Consider the following 21,388-nt stretch of genomic DNA (forward strand, 5'->3'; position numbering starts at 1 on the left):
TAGTTATTCAACTCTGCCTAGCTAACCAGTTTCCCTGCAGTCAGCAGTTACTTTAAAAGATTTCAGGGAAGGATGGGGTTCCAATAGACTGCCAAGGAACACAAGTAATTATACCATATGCCACACAAAATAACATTAAGGCACCAAAAATCCACAATGGCTTCTTGTACCCTAAATGTGAATCAACTGTATATATAATATATTCTATAGATAACCTCATTTTTATATTGCATGGGGTTAGTATTAAGCAGATATTCTGTGCTTTAGACAATGTTAACATTGCTCTCTCGATAATTGGCATTTACTCTATTCTGGTCTCTCCCTCTCCAAACAAATCCATTTTAATTTCAAGGATGTCCACGTATTATAAAGAGGAAAAGGCCTGACATTTTGTACTTGTTTGGTTTTTTTAAGCAATAACCTAAAAGGTTTCTGTCCTGAACGGTGGAGATGTACTTCAAAATAAGAGGAGGGTTAGGAAAAAACAGACCATCATTTTGCCCTTTTCAAAGTAGTACAGTGGAAGGTAAAGACAAACCCAAAATAAGAAAGCACACAACTTTCCATATAAATTAACTCGGCCTTAATAACAAATAATTTAAAATCCCAGGGAATTTAAACAACAAAAAGTGCATGCTTCTCTCCCATTGATGTCTTACAGGTAGATTTCTGTGAGCTAAGAGTTTCAGTCCTGCTCCACCCTTCTCTTTTTGGGGTCCAGGGTGATCTTACTTATGATGTAACTTGTGTATTGGAGAGAAAGATCAAGACAACTGGGGAGACACACAATGGCTCCTACAGCTGCTGCAGACATGTGGGGCCACCTTCCTGGTCACCTCACTTTCCTTTGTCCCAAAGTCTTTAAATGCCAACAAGGGTGGGGACATATGTATACCACTCCCAGAGAAACTGCTTCCCATATGGTCATAGGGATATAGGATTATACACAAGAGAATTCAAAAAAGCCCATGGAAAATGGGATTAAAAGATTTTATTTTAATGTAATTTTTTAAAATTCATGCAGTTGTTTTTTTACTTTTATTTAATGAATATAAATTTCCAAAATACAACTTATGGATTACAATGGCTTCCCCCCATAACGTCCCTCCCACCTGCAACCCTCCCCTTTCCCGCTCCCTCTCCCCTTCCATTCACATCAAGATTCATTTTTAATTCTTTTTATATACAGAAGATCAATTTAGCATATATTAAGATTTCAACAGTTTGCACCCACATAGAAACACAAAGTGAAAAATACTGCTTGAGTACTAGTTATAGCATTAAATCACAATGTACAGCACATTAAGGATAGAGATCCTACATGAGGAGTAAGTGCACAGTGACTCCTGTTGTTGACTTAACAAATTGACACTCTTGTTTATGGCATCAGTAATCTCCCTAGGCTCTAGTCATGAGTTGCCAAGGCTATGGAAGCCTTTTGAGTTCATCAACTCTGATCATATTTAGACAAGGTCATAGTCAGAGTGGAAGTTCTCTCCTCCCTTCAGAGAAAGGTACCTCCTTCTTTGATGACCTGTTCTTTCCACTGGGATCTCACTCGCAGAGATCTTTCATTTAGGTAATTTTTTTTTTCTCCCAGAGTGTCTTGGCTTTCCATGCCTGAAATACTGTCATGGGCTTTTCAGCTGGATCCACATGCCTTAAGTGCTGATTCTGAGGCCAGAGTGCTGTTTAGGACATCTGCAATTCTATGACTCTGCTGTGTATCTCGCTTCCCATGTTGGATCGTTCTCTCCCTTTTTTATTCTATCGGTTAGTATTTGCAGACACTAGTCTTGTTTATGTGATCCCTTTGGCTCTTAGTCCTATCATTATGATCAACTGTGAACAGATCACTTTCACTTGGACTAGTGAGATGGCATTGGTACATGCCACCTTGATGGGATTGAATTGGAATCTCCTGGTATGTTTCTAACTCTACTGTTTGGGGCAAGTCAGCTTGAGCATGCCCCAAATTGTACATCCCTTCCCTCTCTTATTCTCACTCTTACATTTAACAGGGATCACTTTTCAGTTAAGTTTCAACACTTAAGATTAACTGTGTATTAATTACAGAATTCAACCAATAGTATTAAGTAGAACAAACAAAAAAAAATACTAAGAGGGATAACGTATTAAGTTGTTCATCAACAGTCAGGGTGAGGGCTGATCAAGTCATCGTTTCTCATAGTGTTCATTTCACTTTAACAGGTTTCCTTTTTGGTGCACGGTTATTTGTCGCCGATCAGGGAGAACATATGATATTTGTCCCTTTGGGACTGGCTTAGTTCACTCAGCATGATGTTTTCCAGATTCCTCCATTTTGTTGCAAATGACCGGATTTCATTGTTTTTGACTGTTGTATAGTATTCTATAGAGTACATGTCCCATAGTTTCTTTATCCAGTCTACTCGTGATGGGCATTTGGGTTGGTTCCAGGTCTTAGCTATTGTGAATTGAGCTGCAATAAACATCAAGGTGCAGACTATTTTTTTTTTTTTGTTTGCCAATTTAATTTCCTTTGGGTAAATTCCAAGGAGTGGGATGGCTGGGTTGAATGGTAGGGTTATATTCAGGTTTCTGAGGAATCTCCAGACTGACTTCCATAGTGGCTTAACCAGTTTGCATTCCCACCAACAGTGGGTTAGTGTCCCTTTTTCCCCACATCCTCGCCAGCATCTGTTGTTGGTAGATTTCTGAATGTGAGCCATTCTCACCATGGTGAGGTGGAATCTCATTGTGGTTTTGATTTGCATTTCCCTGATTGCTAATGATCTTGAACATTTTTTCATGTGCCTGTTGGCCATTCGGATTTCCTCTTTTGAAAAATGATGCTGAAATTCATATGAAGACACAGGAGATCTCGAATAGCTAAAGCAATTTGTACAACAAAAACAAAGGCGGAGGCATCACAATACCAGATTTCAGGACATACTACAGGGCAGTTGTATTCAAAACTGCATGGTACTGGTACAGAAACAGATGGATAGACCAATGGAACAGAATTGAAACACCAGAAATCAATCCAAACATCTACAGCCAACTTATATTTGATCAAGGATCTAAAACCAATTCCTGGAGCAAGGACAGTCTATTCAATAAATGGTGCTGGGAAAACTGGATTTCCACGTGCAGAAGCATGAAGCAAGACCCCTACCTTACATCTTACACAAAAATCCACTCAACGTGGATAAAGACCTAAATCTATGACCCGACACCATCAAATTATTAGAGAACATTGGAGAAACCCTGGAAGACATTGACACCTGCAACGACTTCCTGGAAAAGACCCTGGAGGCGCAGGCAGTCAAAGCCAAAATTAACTATTGGGATTGCATCAAATTGAGAAGTTTCTGTACTGCAAAAGAAACAGTCAGGAGAGTGAAGAGGCAACCAACAGAATGGGAAAAAATATTCGCAAACTAAGCTACAGATAAAGGATTAAGAACCAGAATCTACAAAGAGATCAAGAAACTCCACAACAAGAGAACAACCAACCCACTTAAGAGATGGGCCAAGGACCTCAATAGACATTTTTCAAAAGCAGTTTTTTTTTTAATAATACAGGTTTTCCATGAAATTTTTGAAGGCTCCTTGTATTCCACCACACTTGCTTACTATTAATTGTGTCACTATAAATGCTGGTTTCCCTGAAAATTCCACAACTAGTTTCACATTTTAAAACAATGGGATTTCAAACACGGATTTCCTGTTGTCGCTCCCCGTCTTCGTGGAGGAACGATACAGGACACTGCGCTGTTCTTTTGTCTGCTCGGCCCTCCCCGGGTTTGCTGCTGGTTCTTCCCGGGTTGGCTACTATCCCTTCCACCTCCGTGGAAGGGCGGTTCCCCCTGCCACATTCCCCACTTTCGCGGGGGAGCGGCACACCGCCGGCCGGCTCTCTCGGGGGCTGCACAGGTGTTCCTCAGGTGTTCCCCTTAGATGTTCCTGGTGCATCTTGTCTCTCCTGCTTTATAGTCCTCTTCCGCCAATCCCAACTCTGCTACCCACACGCCGAGTACGCTGCTCTCCTCGAATCAGGAGCAAGTCCTACAGTTTATTGGTTGAACTGGAGGCAGCTGTGTAGAAGCTGTTTCTTCCTCTCCCAGAGCCATATTGTGGGAAAGCAGATGCATAGAATAAGTCTTAATTCCAGTAACTTAGTCTAGTCCGAGTTGCTCCCCACACCTGTGCTTGGGTTTTTCATTATTTATTGATCATTTCATCCCCACAGTGCTTTGTCTGTTGGTGAAATGAATGTCCCAATGATATCAAAGCCCTAATTTTTTATATATGAGGGGACATTGGAAAATTTCTTGACAAATGAAATTTAAAGATAAGTCAAATTTTCTATGAACTTTTGGAGTCCCCTTGTATATAATTTTTCACATTTAAAGTAAAGTCTTAGTTCATTGTCCCACTTTACAAAAGATGTCTTTTATTTCTTTAAAATAAAACCACCTTTTACAGCACTATCCTAGTTTCCTACTCTGATCCTCATTGTAGACTCATTCTCCCAAAGCATTGCAAAATGTGTCAGTGTGTATGCTCTTTATCCCTCTTGGGGGTATCAGAATTACAGGATGTGGAGTTTAAAGTTATATCCCCTTGTTGAAGGAAATATTGAATCCCTAAGTAGTTGGCTTGGTCAAGTGGAGGAATGGGATTGATCTGCACCACGTACTCCGCAAAGCACAGGCTCTGTCTGCCCTGGAGATCACCCACAGTGGTCACATGTCACTACAAGACACAGAAAATAATGTGGTTCTAAGAAAAGAGTGGTCACATGTCACTACAGGACACAGCAAATACTGTGGTTCTAAGAAAAGATATGCTGTGTTCTTTCCCTATGACACGATAACCAAAGCAATGGGTTTAGAGCAAATCTTACCATGCCAGGAAAATGTATCCTGGGCCAAACTCACTGCAGGATTTCCTTGATGCAAGACAGATTATTGTAGCACCTGTGCCGTTCTGAGCAGGACTTTAAGGAACAGAAGGTGCGCATTTGAACTAATATTCACGTAACATCCAATACCACACAAGTCTCGTTCTAGGTATGGATCTGAATCCATGCTTATAATTAATTTTAATTTTTCCAAGTTGCAATTGTTTTAAATTATTAAAGTACTTGGGCAATGTAACTTACTTTATATGAAAACAATTCTTTTAATCATTAGTCAACATGGTAGAATTCTGAGCTTATGATGATGTCAGGCATCAATTCCCAGCTCTATGCTTCCTTGTGCTCATGTATATCAAACTCTGGGTAGACCTGTGGCAGATTAAAATGTTGCAAACTCAAGATTACTCTTACTCCTTGTTTTGCCTTCCTTTTGTTATACAAAGCTAAAAGCTCACCTTCCTATACTCATTTTTATACATGTGACTGCACAACACTGTTAAGGCTAAAGAGGTTTAAGGACAAGTTTAGGAAAATTGGGGAAAGGCTTTGTTTTCCTAAAACAGATGCTACTTTTTCATCTCTTTCTTCTGTTATATTTTCTACTTCATTCATGTTTCTAATACTTCAAATGTGATGGCAGATGCTTCAGCAGCCATATTGTGTCCATGAATTAAAAAACAAGAAAATCACAGATGTATCCGCCCACACACCTTTCAGCCACAAAGTATACGTTTGGATATGGCTTCAATCTGACTTAGGAAGAAAAATAAAATGTCCAATTTTCTTGAGCCTCTATTTGGTAATGTTTTCTGTAAAGTGCATATGAACTTAATCTTTTAACTGTCTAGAAGCCTAAGTAATTATGGTCAAAAACCTGACCTGACATTCTTCACTGGAAACCTTGGTGATTCTTAACTTGTAAGTGGTCACTTTGCCCCATCAAATTAAACTGAGTCTTCAGATGAAGTCAGACAGGAGATAATCAAGCTAATAAAGGGAATAGCCATGTCTTTCCTGGAGCAAGCATAATCGAGTATCCCAAGGTTTTTGGAAACTTCATCTAGTTACAAACATCTCAAAAATCCATTCCATATTCTAAAGTCTGCTGGATCTTCAAACAGAAAGCCTGTATTAAAGATTACATGTATTAATCCAAATGCAGTGATGTGGCATAACGGGTTAAGGCACTGCCTGCAATGTCAGCATCCAAATTGGGTGCCAGATCAAGTCTCGGCTGCTCCACTTCCAACTCAGCTCTTTCCTGGTGTGCCTGGGAAAGCAGCAGCAAAGGGTCCAGATCCTTGTGCCCCTGGATCTACATGGAAACCCAGATGAGGCTCGGGGATTCGGCCTGTCCCAGCCCCGGCCCTGGCAGCCATTTGGGTAGTAAACTAGCATATTGGAAGCTTGCTCTCTCTCTCCAACTCTGCCTTTCAAATAAAATAAATCTGCAAAAAATTAACTGAAAACATAAATGCGGTCTCTATATTCCCCTTTGAGTACAATTGAGGAAAGGAATCAGAAGTGTGTGTTCATGGTCATTTTTAAAAGTATATCAAGTAGTATGTTAAAGCTATCAAGAACAAACAGCAAATTTTCATCTTCATCTAAAAACTACTCCTGTGTACATAGAGGAAGAAGAGGGAAACATGCTGAGTAATTTAAAACTATGGGTTACATTCCACTGTACAGTCCCAACTCCTAATAAAAGACCTCCTGAGACACAATCCCACTCTAATACTACAGAAATCAGCAACAGGATCAGCTGAGCCATTTAAAAACATGAATTTAAAATCCCAAAAGAATGAAAATCATAGCCTAATTTCCTATTTTTTTTCATTTCGCAATCTGACTTTTCCGTCCTGTTTTAAAATGATATTTAGGGTTTTTTTCTTTGGCAAAAACATGGGTTATTGATTAAAATTTGGAACTATCTGGTCTACTCAATATCAAAACAAAATCTCTATCAAAGGTATAGAACATGGATCAGGAAAAAAAATGTGAAATGTACAATAGCCACAGTGTGTCATGACCCTGAGTCTGAAAACCTATCTTTCAAACACATCAAGGTAACATTCTTAATTACTCCCCCATGTGAATTTACTAAGTAGTCAGTTCTCATAAGTATGGCCCATGAGAACACATTAAACAGAGTTCAACAAATACATAAGAAAATGTATTTGCCAAATTATAAACTGATAAAAGAAAACAACTTGGCAGCCATCAGTTTTACAAAACTACACTTTACAAAACCAAATCTTATTGAGGATTAATGCCTCAAAATTTTATTCAATCCTGCAAATGTGTCCCAATTCGTTATAACCTGAAGGGTTCATCATATTTTGGTTTTCTGACTTAACTAAATATTTTCATTGTTAATGTTTATTTTTATAAACTATCCTTTGAAGTTTGGCTGAATACATCAATTATTTTGCATTTACTCAAAGCTAATTTGTCATGTGTTGCAGAAAAGATACCCATCTCAGAGAGGTATAATGGGAGTAGGGTGTAGTTTGAGTTCATATTATCGTACATACATACATATATGTGAATATACATACACAAACACATAAAATGGCCATTCTGGAAACACTTATTATTCTGTAATTTCATAATTTTTTGAAAATTAGAGACAATGTGACTCTCATCTATTCAATGTCAACACTAGTGATATCCAATGGTCTCAAAAATTAGGCTCTGATAAAAGAAGTTGAAAGAGATGGCAAGTTTCTTTTTTTAATTATTTTTTATTTTTTGACAGGCAGGAGTGGACAGTGAGAGAGAGAGAGACAGAGAGAAAGGTCTTCTTTTGCCATTGGTTCACCCTCCAATGGCCGCCGCAGCCGGCACGCTGCAACCAGCGCACTGTGCCGATCCGATGGCAGGAGCCAGGTACTTCTCCTGGTCTCCCATGGGGTGCAGGGCCCAAGCACTTGGGCCATCCTCCACTGCACTCCCTGGCCACAGCAGAGAGCTGGCCTGGAATAGGGGCAACCGGGACAGAATCTGGTGCCCCGACCGGGACTAGAACCCGGTGTGCCGGTGCCGCAAGGCGGAGGATTAGCCTAGTGAGCCGCAGCGCCGGCCTGAGATGGCAAGTTTCTAAACTGATTTCTCCAGATCAGATCTGAAGCAATCAAATGTTTTAAACTTTGTGGCAGGCCTTTGGCATAGTGATTAACACTGTGCTTGAGATAATTGTATTCTATATCAGAACACAATTCATGGTTCAAGTCCTGGTTCTGCTTCTCATTTCAACTTCCAGTTAATATAAGCTCTGGGAGGCAGCAGGTGATGGCTCAAGTACTTGGGTTCTGTCACCCACAGAAGAGACACAGATTGAGTTCCCAGATCCCAGCTTTAGGCTTTACTCAGCCTTTACAGAGTGAACTAGCAGATGGGAGGTTGGTCTCTCTCTCTCTCTCTCTCTCTCTGCCTTTCAAATATTTATATGTGTGTGCATGTATGTGTGTGTGTGTATTATTTGAGAGGCAGAGCTACAGACAGAGGGAGAGATAGACGAGGTCTTCCATCCGCTGGTTCACTCCTCAAATGGCTACAACAGCTGGAGCTGGGCCAATCCGAAGCCAGGAGCTTCTTCCTGGTCTCCCATGTTGGGGCAGAGGCCCAAGCACTTGGACCACCTTCTGCTTCTTTCCCAGGAGCATTAGCTGGATTGGAAGTGGATCAGCCAGGACTTGAACCAGCACCCATATGGGATGCTGGCCCTGCAGGTGGAGGCTTAACCTACTATGCCACAAGTACTGGCCCCTCAAATACATTTTTTTTTAAATTAAAAATGTCTTCAATCTTATAGTATATTCTTTACTGTTGGCTCAACTTTTCATGAAAATAAACAAAACAAATAATTTGGAACCTGAAGTGCTATGTCAACGTTCAGTAGAGTTTTCCAACCAAACCTCAGAATCCCTTCCTTTCCTTTCCCATTATTTCACTTCACACTAGAAACAACCACAGCATAGCTCTGTCAATGAAGCATAACTTAATACAAAAACAGAATTGCTGGTAATATTTACCAAAGGAAAGGCCAAAGGAAATACATTTAAGTGAATCCTTCCATAAAACTGAAAACTTCCTGTATCTTTAATACACATCTATATGGGATAAAAATCACTTCATGCATTTTTTAAACATCTACTATCTTATGTCTTTGAAGACGTATGCTAGATAGTGTGTGGATATATACACAGGTATATACACAATCAGGCAAAACATGATGTAGCCCATTGGGGCTGTCAATCAGTTTGAAGGGATAAAATTCATGAAAAATACACAGTAAAATAAAAATACAATGCAATTGAAGGGATCAGACAGACCAGAGTTATAAGGAAAATCATTGTAGAAAATACTGTATTTGGGCTAGTATGTGGATGTGAAGTGTATTCGTTTTCCAGGGCTACTACCAAACATATCAATAAACAGTACAAACATATTTTTCCCCAAATCTGGGGACCAAAATTCTGAGGTCAATATGTCAACAGGGGTAATTTCTCCTGTGGCTTCTTGCCTTGGCATGTATATGGTCTTCATGTGGTTCTCCCTCTGTGAGCGTCCCTATCCTAGTGCCTTGGCAAGCAGATGGCTTGGATGCGTCTGCCATCTGAGAGTGACCATATTCTCATCTTCCCTCTCTGAAAGGTGCTAGACAGGTTCAGTTAGGACCTAATTTCAAATTAACTACCTCTTGAGAGATCTATCTTCAAACAAATTCCTATTCTGAGATATTGTGGGGTTGGAACTTCACCGCATGTATTATGAGTGAGGGACACAACATGGCAATACAGGAAGAAGAGTCAGAAAGCCAGAGAGAATTTATGCTAAGACAAGTAAATGATTTTAGGGAAGAAAAATAAGATAAATGGAAAGTAGTTCTTGTTCATTCTAAAATACTGATTTTAGTTGCTGATAAAGATATCCATTGCCAATCACATAAAATACTTTTTGTAATTCCATGGACCAAGTGGAAAATCACTAAGTAAAAATACATTTATTAAGTATATAAATAACATTTTTTATGATAAACTCTTAAATGATTTTTTTTTGTAGGAAGAAAAAATGGTTGTTTAGAGCTAGAAACGACTATTTCTTGTAGGTCCAAATTTCTTTCATTCAGTAAACAGCTAGTAAATGCCTTTGTGTGCTTAGGGATATCCTCCATAAAATAATTAAAATATGGCTAAAATGGGATTCTTGCCTCATCACACAATGAAGAAACTATCTTTTAGAAAATTTAAGCAAGACTAGAACAAACAAGCAGATTTGCAGTCCTAACCATACCCATGATAGAATGCCATTAAACTTGGTTTCCCTGTGGGGACGTGTTGAGGATTATTCAACTGGGAAGACAGCCTTAATAGGAAGTCTTTTGAGTAACTAATATTGTGCACATGTACCGTCAATCAAGCTAACGGCCGATCCCATCACTCCAAAGGACCCAGTACATTGTGGACATATAATAATTTTAATAATATCTACCTTTTATCCTGGGCTGCCTGTGGCTAAACTGAATGCTGCGTGCTTTATATCCATCATTTGATTTACTTCTCACAATTACCCTGTGGGTTAGGCACAATTATCATTGACATTTTTATAGATAAGAAATCTGAGGCTTATAGAGTTTAGAAAAAATACCTAAGGTCACAAGAGAAGATATTTATGTTTCAGATTTTATATTACCAAATGCAATAGAAAGAAGATATTGCAGAGATAAAGCTGTAATCTCTCCTCTTCTCATCAAGAAAAAAAAAAGCAGAGAAAAGAGTGCTGTTACGTTGTGGTTGATTGTTCTATTTCCATGGTCATATTAAACATACAGCCATTCCATAAGAGCATCATTCAGAAGAGCAATCTTTTCAACTGTTGAATTTAAATAGAAAACCAAACTGAAATGTACCTGCTGGGGGCCTTAGAGCTATAAAACATTTTAAAACTTAACCTAATATCAGGACAATCTGCTACATGTCTTAGGTAATACATAATGTTTAAGTTAATTTAATCTTTAACTTTCTACTAACTGAATTGAATTAGTTGACCTAATTGTCAGTTACTAAGAAAAAAATAGACCTCATTGAAAATCAGGCTATTTCAGTGGTTTACTTAGTAATATTTTCTTATCTTTTGAATAAAATGATGCATTATTTATGGGGCTGGAATTGTGGTATAGTGGGTCAAGCTGCCAGCTAGGATGCCAGCATCCCATGTGAGCACCGGTTTGAGTCCTGGCTGCTCCACTTCCACTCCAGCTCCCTGATAATGTGCCATGGAATGCAGCAGAAAATGTCCTAAGTGCTTTGGCCCCTGCTACTCATGTGGGAGACACAAATGGAGTTCCAGGTTCTTGGTCTCAACTTGGCCCAGCCCTGGCTGTTGTGTCCATTTGGGGAGTAGACCAGAGAATGTAAGCTCGCTCTCCCTTTTCTCTTTCTCCGTATCTTTGCCTTTCGAATAAAGAAACCTCAAAAAATGTACTTCTTACTGCCATTTTCTATTGATGGCACTGTTTATAAATATGAGCATTCAATAATGTATGAATATTTTCATAATATAGTAGGCAATGAAAAGAATATGAATTTTCAGATATAAGAAATCTTAAAATGTCTGAGTTTAGCAAGCAATGTTGTTCCAATTTTCAATATATTTACCCAAGTTACTATCTACATAAACAGACTGTGTGTTTAACCTTTTCCTGGAGGCCATAAACTCTGCGAAGCAGAACTCAAAGACCGTCTAGCCGGACTTAAAAAGTCATTTGAAGTAAATGGATTTTTGGTAATAAATAAGATGGCTTTTGAAAGTAGGTTTTTTTTTCTGGCTAGATGTAAGTTTCACATCTCATTTTAAGTCTACTGAGTTTTTTCCCCATGAACAAGGAAAGCATTGCCAAAATGGGCCATGACCTCTTGGGCGCCCCTACCTGTGCTGCTTTTCTGTAATTGTACCTTCAGTCACTACTCTGTTTTTTTTTTTTTTTTAATATCTTTGTTTCTGTGCTTTCAAGCAAAAATTGCTTTGAATATTTTTGAATACTTCCACTTTTATATCTCAGGGGCTGGCATTGTGGAGCAGTAGGTTAATTTGCTGCCTGCAATGTCAGCATCATACATGAGTGCTAGTTCCAGGGCTGGCTCTTTCACGTCCAATCCAGCTACCTGGGATATGAGAGAATAAGAATGGGTTTTCAGAACCAGATTTCTCTGTGTTCACCAGAAAGCAGGTTCCCCTTCATGAGTTTCACTTGTGGACAGCACAGGGTCCTATCCTTACAGTTTCTGTGCTGCATCTGCCATTCACTATTCTGAAAATCTTAACAAATTTGAATAAAGGCACCCACATTTTTATTTTTCACTATGCCCTACCAATTAGGTGGCCCATGCCACATATTTGTGAGCATCCAAAGGAGACATCAAATACTAAATGTTACATACCATACCAGGTTTGTGTGACTCACATAAATGCACATGTAAAGCACTCTATCTTCTTAATTTTTCTGCTTGTCTGCCCAAGAGAAGCCCAGGAAGGAAGCACATTGGCGCACCACTGTGTTTACTGGAAGTCCGTAGAGCTGGCTTATGGTTCCCACACAGCCTTTGTCTAGACATGTGCCCTCTCACCCATATGCTTTACCTGTAGAATCAAGTTCTTGAGGTACATAATCTGTAGATGATGATCTAGCTCTTCTCTTGTTTTATCCTCTTCCAAATAAAATTGTTTTATATCTTTCACAGTATGGTCAAATATCTATTTCCCAACTCTGAAACACATCTCATGTAAGTTGTTAAGACAGAGAAGAGCAAAGAAAGTGCAAACCCATGTCTCATTTTGCATTTCTGCAAGCTGAAGTCTTGTTCAGATTCATGGGTGCTTAGAGAGTTATGGGTAGCCACATGTTTTTCTGTGCCTTCTAGCAGTGCATTCTCACTTAAACCCAAGCAACCAATAAACTGATTAAATGTACTCTTTTCTTGGATACTTTCACATAATCAAATAACTTAAACCCAACAGTCTGAGTTTTCTTAAATTCATCTACAATTCCTTAGTGCAATTCAAACTCAGCTTGTTGGAGCAGGACCTCTTTGCAACTGAAAAACATTTTGATAGGCTGCAAGCAGGTCATCCATTGCAAACATAGTAGACAACAAAAATAAACCCTCAATTCTCCATATACTTCCCCTGAACTTTAAATCCTTACAACTATCCTTACTAGTTTGTTCATTAAGTGTGAAATTTATGAGTTGAGGTAAATTTAATAATATTTTTCTTCATAATTACGGTCAATCTCATATAACATGAAATATTCATACACATTCCAAACAACCACCACCACAACAAAACCCACCATGCTATTCTAGATTTCAAGATAAAATCCACAGATAGGGCTTATGAGAAAATCGGAAGCAGGTTCACAGATCCAAAAATCCTATCAGTGCACTGAGAAAATAACAGACACCCAATAAGAGCAGTACAGTTTACACATATTAAACAGTTAATACAGAAACATTAAGGGGCCAACACTGTGGTGCAGTGGGTTAAAGCCCTGGTCTGAAGCGCCAACATCCCATATGGGTGCCGGTTCTAGTTCCAGTCGCTCCTCTTCCAATCCAGCTTTCTGCTGTGGCCTGGAATAGCAGTAGGAGATGGCCCAAGTGCTTAGGCCCCTGCACCCAAGTGGGAGACCAGGAGGAAGCTGCTGGGTCCTGGCTTTGGATGGGCACAGCTCCGGCTGTTGCAGCCATCTAGGGATGGAAGACCTCTCTCTCTGTCTCTACCTCTCTAACTCTTTCAAAGAAATAGAATAAATATTAAAAGAAGAGTTAATACAGAAATATTAAAATAAATTCAATGCTTTAGCAAAGAGCTGAGGGTGGGTGTTTGGCACAGCAGTTAAGGCACCAGTTGGGTTGTCCTCATCCCCTATGGTAGCATCTGGATTTGAGTCCTGGCTCTGCTTCTGCTTCCTGATACTATGCACCATAAGAGGCAGTAGTAATGGCTCAAGTACTAGGGTCCCTGCCATCTATATGGGTGACTGGGATTGAGTTCAAGGCTCCCAGCTTCAATCTGGCCAAGGATTGCATTTGAGGAGTAAACCACCAGTCAGAAAATCTCTCTCTGCCTTTCAGATAAAAATATCAATGAAGAGGGGTGGGCTATGTGGAGCTGGGGGATAAGCCACCATTTTGGACACCCTCATGCCATACCAGAGTGCCTGGAATCCAGCCCTTCCTGAGCTTCGGAACTAGCTTCCTGTTAACGTTCCCCCGGTTGGTGGCAGACGAAGGCTCAAGTATTTGGGTTCCTCTCACCCATGTGAGTGATCCAGATGGATTTCCTGATTCTGGGCTTCTGCCTGGCCCAGTCCTGGCCATTGCAGCAATCTGGGGAGTAATCCAGTGTATGGAGGACACCTCTCCACACCCTCTACCAGCTCTCTCTCTCATACTGTTTTTTTTTCTCTCTCCCCCCACCATGTCTTTCAAATAAATAATAATAAATAAAATGAGTAATCTTAAAAAAGAGACCCTAGGCTTGCTTGTGGAAGGGGTCAGGAGAAACAGTGCAGTGTAGCTGTGGGGAGGTGACAGGAGGGTCACCTAAAATCAGAGGGAGGGTTGACACGCTGCAGGGTGTCACAGGGAGGTGGCTCATAAGCTGTGCTGTCTCTGAGGACGACACTAAGCAGGAATCCAAGGCCCCACACTCAGATTGGTTGAATGTTCTGCTCTTTCTTGAAATGCTTAATTATTTTGGGATAAAGACTCTCCCACACACTGAACAAGTTCTGGGCAAATTATGTGGCTGGCCCTTGCTCTGCTCTTTGTGTGTGTGGTGTGTGGTGTGTGTGTGTGTAATATGCTTACAGGGTACCACTCAGCTAATGCAGTTTTCTGCATTTATTGTCATGTTTCCAACAGATGAAATTGTGCATAAGCAAACTCACAATTCTCATCATGCTCAAATTTCCTCCTAAAGTATCAATCACAATGGAATTTTTATAAATTGTGTTTTTAAAATAAGCATCATAACAGGATGGAATGGCTTGAATTTTAGAGGACTATTATTCATCTGAGGTAAAGAAAAGGAAACAGGGATTCCTGGATGAATAAAGAGAAGGCACACTAACTCCTCCAAAGCCAAGTTTGGAGCCCCATGGGTGAAAGGGCAACACTGCATAATAAAGGGGTAATCACTGATAAGCAAGGTGCTCTGTCTGTCCTTTCTAGGCTTTCTGCCCTGAGGATTTTCACCTAAGACTCTGTGGAAGGAGGGAATCTTGCCATCTGCTAGCCTACCCAGCTTCAGTACATGGTGCTTAACAGAAGTAGGGCAGCGCCCCACTGGAGAGAAACCTAGGGTCTATGCAGGAGCCCCCAGCCTATCCTGGTTTTCACCTGGAGAGAAGGAGACTGGACAAGAGCTTCCAGACTGAAAGAGAAGACCACAAACAAGGAACTGGTGGTTTGGAGACAAGTACATGAAGACTCCAGAATCTCACCGTTCCAATACGCACACTATCCAAAGTTGGTGCTCAAGTGAGGAAAACACTGTTAAATTACTTTCCTTTGGGAATCCTCAGGCAAATGTGATGGCTTTGATATCCCTATTTTGACATTCACACCATTTATGAAGTACATGGCAGAAAATGAAGAGCAACAGAACTTTGATCTTGTTAGCTATAAAAGAAATATGATGCATTTTTAAAATTAAATTGCTCTTTCAGAATAGCCATCTAGACTAGCAGCTAAGATTCCATGTTCTGGCATCAGCATTGTGGCGTAATGGGCTAAGCCACCACCTGCAAAGCCAACATTCCATATAGGTGTCAGTTCCAATCCTACCTGCCCCACTTCTAATTAATCTCCCTGCTAATGCACCTGGTAAAGCAGCAGAAAATGGCCCAAGTCCTTGGACCCCTGGGCCCATATGGGAGACTCACCTGAAGCTCCTGGTTTGGGCCTGGCCCTACCCTGACCTTTGTGGCCACTTGAGGATTGTATCAAAAGATAGAAGACTTGTATCTTTCCCTCTCTCCCTTTGTAACTCTAGCTTTCAAATAAATAACTTTTTTTAAAAAAAATGTCAGATCCCATATTAGAGTACTTGGATCACGGTCCTGACTCCTCTCCCAATTCCAGCTTCCTGCAAATCAGACATTAGAAGGTAGCAGTGATGGCTTATGTAATTGGGCCTCTGTTACCTGCAAGCAAGACCTGAACTAAGTGCGGGGCTCTGAGCTTCCGTTGCAGGAACTTGGGGAGAGAACCAATGTATGGCATCTCTCTCTGCTGGTTCTCTTTCTCTGTGCTTGCCAAATAAATATCTTGTGATCTGATTGTTGTTTTTAGCCCTTGCTTATACTCCTGTGGAACTGTGGTGTTCTTACTTTTTACTTGTTCAATATTATGGTTAGCAGTGAATTGAGCTTGTGATTATAGAGTGGATTGAAATTATGTATTTGCAAAAAATAAAGGAAAAAAAGGAAGGAAGAAGGGGGTTTGAGGGAAGAAAGGGGGAAAGGGAGTTGTATGGTTATCATCTTAGAATGGTACCTGTGAAATACATGAAATCTGTTCTCTTCACATGAATAAAAATTTAAAAAGATAAAAATGGCCTGATATGAAATTAATTCACAAATGAACCAATCCCTCTCATCATAAATATCTATAGTAAAATAAAGCAGTACAGCCCAAACAGGCAGTCCTACCTTATAGTCATTCTGAAATTTCTACTCAGTGTATTCAATCTCATTTTGTTTTTTGAAAGGGTAAGGACAATTCTGAGTACAGAAGGTTTAATTTATTTAGCTATCAACCACAAAGGACAAATAGAGTTATAGAAAACATTCTGCCAGAAACCACTTTCCCATGGAGCTAGGTCTCCCTGCACATGGTCCTAGCCTTATGAATGCTATCTGTCACTTAATCTCCGTCTGAGGATTAAATTTTCTCTCATGAAACCCCTTGCACTTAGTTATTCCTCATGAATAGGTTTATCTTGCCTTATAGGTGCCCAGCTCTTAGGTCTTGGCTTATTTAAAAGCACTGCTTTGTGATGACAATGGCTACTGATGTGTTGATTTATATGTTTTGTTAAACCACTTATGGTGAGAATTGGCTTGGTTTCTACACATCTGGCTATCAGATGCTATTAGAAGCCTCATTACCATAATTTATTATTTACCTGAGTGTGACTTTAACCTTATCACTTTTCTCTAAGTGCTGCACACCTGCTATTTTGTTTTGTTTTATTCCAGAAGAGATTATTTTTGTACTTTTAGAAGAAATCAAGAGGATGCTGGATATTACCCTCCTTTCTTAATCTTGAGTTTCCATTCACAATGAAATAGCTGTTAGTCCTTTTAGTGTGAAACCAAGTTCAAGATAACATAGATTGAAATTCAGACATACAAAGCCCAGCTTTTGAAATGAAAATGTTCTTTCAATAACACCACAGCCTCCTCATCCCACAGTGTTTCCAATGTACTTTAAAATGAGGCAATCTGCTTCTTCCTGTGAGATGTATTATTTCAAGAGAGTGCCTCATATTTGCTGTGTTGCAAGATATTGGGTCTCTCATTAGCTTCTCCACTGCCAGCTCTTAGATCATACAAGGAGCGGGGGGTGGAGGAGAAAATTCACTACATTGGCAATTTTCTGCATTTGTGATCAGGGAAGCTGTACTGCTGTCTGGGAGACAGTGAAGATTAAAGAAGGCAATGTCTTGTATTCAGGTACTAATAAGTGAAATGTTAAATGTAAAACTGATTTTTTTCTAGCTAATACTAATCAGAAGCCTTAGCCATTGAATTGGGTGAGGCAGATCATTCAGAAAAATGCAAGCATGAAAGTGTGTGTGTATGCATAAGAAAGAGACTGAAATTCATCTTGTGTAAGTGTGTATTGATAAATCTATAGCTTTATCAATTTCTCCTTCATGTCCCCTTGAGGAAATTTTACTTACCTTTAAAACCTGAGCTCCCTCTCTTATCAAGCAGTGTTCAACAGAGGGGCCACTTGGTGACATGTTAAACACCAGGGTCCTCAGCACAAAGTCTGGTACACAGTCAAGTTCTCAGAAGAGATCAACAACTAATCATGTCAATATTTGTGAGAGCTGTAATTGTTTGACATTAGAAAAGAGGTGTTTACAAGAGTGTGGGTCAGTTCCAGAGTGTCACAAGGTGTCCCATCCTACGGCTGGGCACATTTATAAAAGTATGTACTTCTCGCTGACTCACACTATCTTTTCGAGCATGTTTATATTGTTTTCTTGAATTTGATCTCTAGTAAGAATCACATGGGAGAATTTTTAATAATTCAGTTTCCCTGCACCTGACTTGGGGTATGGTCAAGGATTCTCACACTGGCCGGCACATCCAAGTTTTACCAACCAAGACAGGGAATCATCACGATCCCAGGACTTGGTAAAACATAACACCTTTTTATGTATTTTTTTTTTTAGTCAAACTTTAAACAGCTTAAGAGATATGGCAAAGACACACTGCTCAGGCATATTTCATATGCTTCCACTTTTCCTTGGCCTCCCTGCAGCAGGCTAAGGGTCATGTGGTTAGTTGTAACCAATGGATCGCAATGAGGTGCATGTTCGCTACCAGTCTCTTAAAGACACAGGTACTCCAAAGTACCTTCCTTGCCCCATGTCTCTTTCTGAAATCAACCTTGAAAGTATTCTTCAAATATGAATGCCACTCCATTGCCTGGGCCCTCTGACAGCATGCTTCTTGCATAATTATTAGGAGAGAACACCAAACACCCACTTCCCCTGCACCCATCACATTCACACAGCATGAGCAAGAAATAAATCTTTGTTGTGACTAATTACCACCACAACTGGCATAGTGGAGAAATACTTTATTCATCAAATTTAAGCCTGAAATAAAGCGGACTATTCAGCCAACATTAACTGATTACACCGAGGGGGAAAAGATATGACAAAGGAGTGCAGCCCAGTAAGGTGAAAAGAAATACTGATTTGCATATGTGAAGGATGTACAATTATTGGCAGTTTGTGAAGAAAAAGTCCCCCTTGGCAGGAAGAGGCAGGAATGTGGAGGAGAGTGGTTAATTCCAAGGATAATAGCTAGTAACCCACCCACTGCACTCTGACTAAACCTATACTCATCAAAGGGACTTCTGCTTTGAGCAATCAACATTTGTTTTGGAAAATCACAATAAAATGAAGAATCTACCAGATTTTTAAAGTTTGGATGGGTGTCTGGTTTCCAGAGAACAGCTTCAAATATTTAAGCTGCTAACATTAGACCAACAATGAACTTAATGGTAATTGAAAACATCTTTTGAATAAATAAAAACACATTTGCACACTTTATTTAAAAAGTTTACTCATGACTTAGACCAACACAGATGTGGGTTAGAGGCATTCTATAGCCAAAGAAATAGAACTTGATGGGAAAGAAAAATACCAAAGAGGAAATGAACTGATATGATTTAAAGTACGATATTATTACCATCGTAAATTATGTCAGCTATGGTTGCCTTAAGTAGAACTGTACTTGATTTAAAGCCAAACAAGGCCATTGAATTATTTTCAGTTAATTATGAGCTAGCCATATGTTGCAATGAGAACAATGTGTTAATCAGTCAACATTGACTCCACGGCTGACACAATGCTTGGTTTCAATCCTGCTAAACAAAGTGCATCACAGCAAAAGAAGAATATGAATATATTTTGGGAGAGAAAATCTTATTAACTGATTTGTGAAATTTCACATAGATGTCAAATCTAGCTATGCAAAGATTCTACATACAAAGTTTATGCTTTATAAAAGGTATGATGTCTTTCTGAATGGTGCCATAAGTTAGCAGTCTAAGTTTGGAACTCATCACTTATGTAGATGTAAACCTATTGTCTGATCTCTTCAAGGGATATTTGGAAGGCATTTAATAAATAAATGAACAGTCATATGAAATAATGCTGTATTCAAGCCCTACATTAAAAGAGAAAACTATTCTGTGATATTATGAAAGCACAAAATAGGAAATTAAAATGGCCAACAGACACACGAAGAAATATTCAGGATCACTAGCAATCAGGGAAATGTAAACTAAACTACAGGGAGCTTTCATCTCACCCCAGTTAGAAAGGCTCTCATAAAGAAATCAAAAACCAGTGAAGGCTGGCAAAGATGAGGGTCAGGGGATGGGGAAGATTCCCTAATCCACTGCTGGTGGGATGTAAATTAGCACAGAAATTGTGGAAGACAGTATGGAGATACCTCAGAAATCTGAAAATAGATTTAATCTATGACCTAGCCATCCCACTTCTGGGAATTTACCCAAATGTTTGAAATCAGCATATGAAAGAGTTATTTGTACCCCCATGTTTATTGCAGCTCAACTCACAGTAACTAAGATATGGAATCAACTCACATGTCCATCAACTGATGACTAGAAAAATAAATTGTGGTATATATACACAATGGAATACTACTCAGCTGAAAAAAAAATGAAATTCTGTCTTGCAACAAAATGGATGCAAAATGATAACCATCATATATAATGAAATTAGCCAGTGCCATAGAGACATATCATGCTTTCCTTGAACTGTGATAACTTATACTGTAAAAAAGAAATGTAATATATATGAATAAAATTGACATTTTGAGATTTGTGGATTACAGTCCTTATCTCTATCATTGCGGAACAGTGGTATTTTCTATTCACTATTTGCTAAATTCTTTACTTAGTGTAGGGTTAATCTTATGAGTACAAAACAAACTGAAAGTAGATCATTGTAAAAATTAAAAGAAAGAATAAAAAAGGAAGGAGGGAGTGAGGGTGAAAGTGTGGGTGGGAGGGAGGGGTGGATAGGAAGTTATCACTATGCTCCTAAATCTGTATATATTACATACATGAAATGTGTTCACTTTAAAAACTAAATAATTTTAATAAAATTCTAATAAAGCACAAACTAAAACACATTCTGTATTTATAATGAGCTTCAAGCTTCATTGAGTTGTAAGCTGCATTTTTATAAAATATGTAAAGATCATAGATCTTTCATTAGTCGTAAAATCACCCAAGTATTCAGTTTTAGAACTGTTAAACGGAAGCTTTCATCTCTTTAAAAAAAAATCCATGTAGCCAATGTCTGAATCAGTAAATGAAAAACAAAAGAAAGTAGGATGACTTATTCACACATGTGGCCCACAGATGATGGACTATCTCATCACAACTTGTATACCTACACTTCAGGCCTGCCATGTTATGCCATACAAAAACCAAATGATACAAAATGGCTATTTCAAAAGGATGCTACATAAATAATTCATGACTTTGTTACCACTCAAATCCTTGTATACCTTAATTTTTAAATATATGCTGATATTTTGCAGTGATGACTTTAACTGAAACATTTCCAATAAACCCTAGCATAGTTCATTAAAATATTTGAAGCATAATAAATTTGTCAAATCATTTTAAG

At 39.1% G+C, this 21,388-nt stretch overlaps 1 protein-coding gene across 4 annotated transcripts in view; it reads right to left on the minus strand.

The window, feature by feature from the left end:
• The window catches only part of GPC6 (glypican 6), a 1,178,567-nt gene that overhangs the window by 783,381 nt on the left and 373,798 nt on the right, over positions 1 to 21,388 (minus strand). The window lies entirely within an intron of this gene.

This window comes from Oryctolagus cuniculus, chromosome 9 (genome assembly GCF_964237555.1).
Source record: "Oryctolagus cuniculus chromosome 9, mOryCun1.1, whole genome shotgun sequence".
Classification (NCBI taxonomy): domain Eukaryota; kingdom Metazoa; phylum Chordata; class Mammalia; order Lagomorpha; family Leporidae; genus Oryctolagus; species Oryctolagus cuniculus.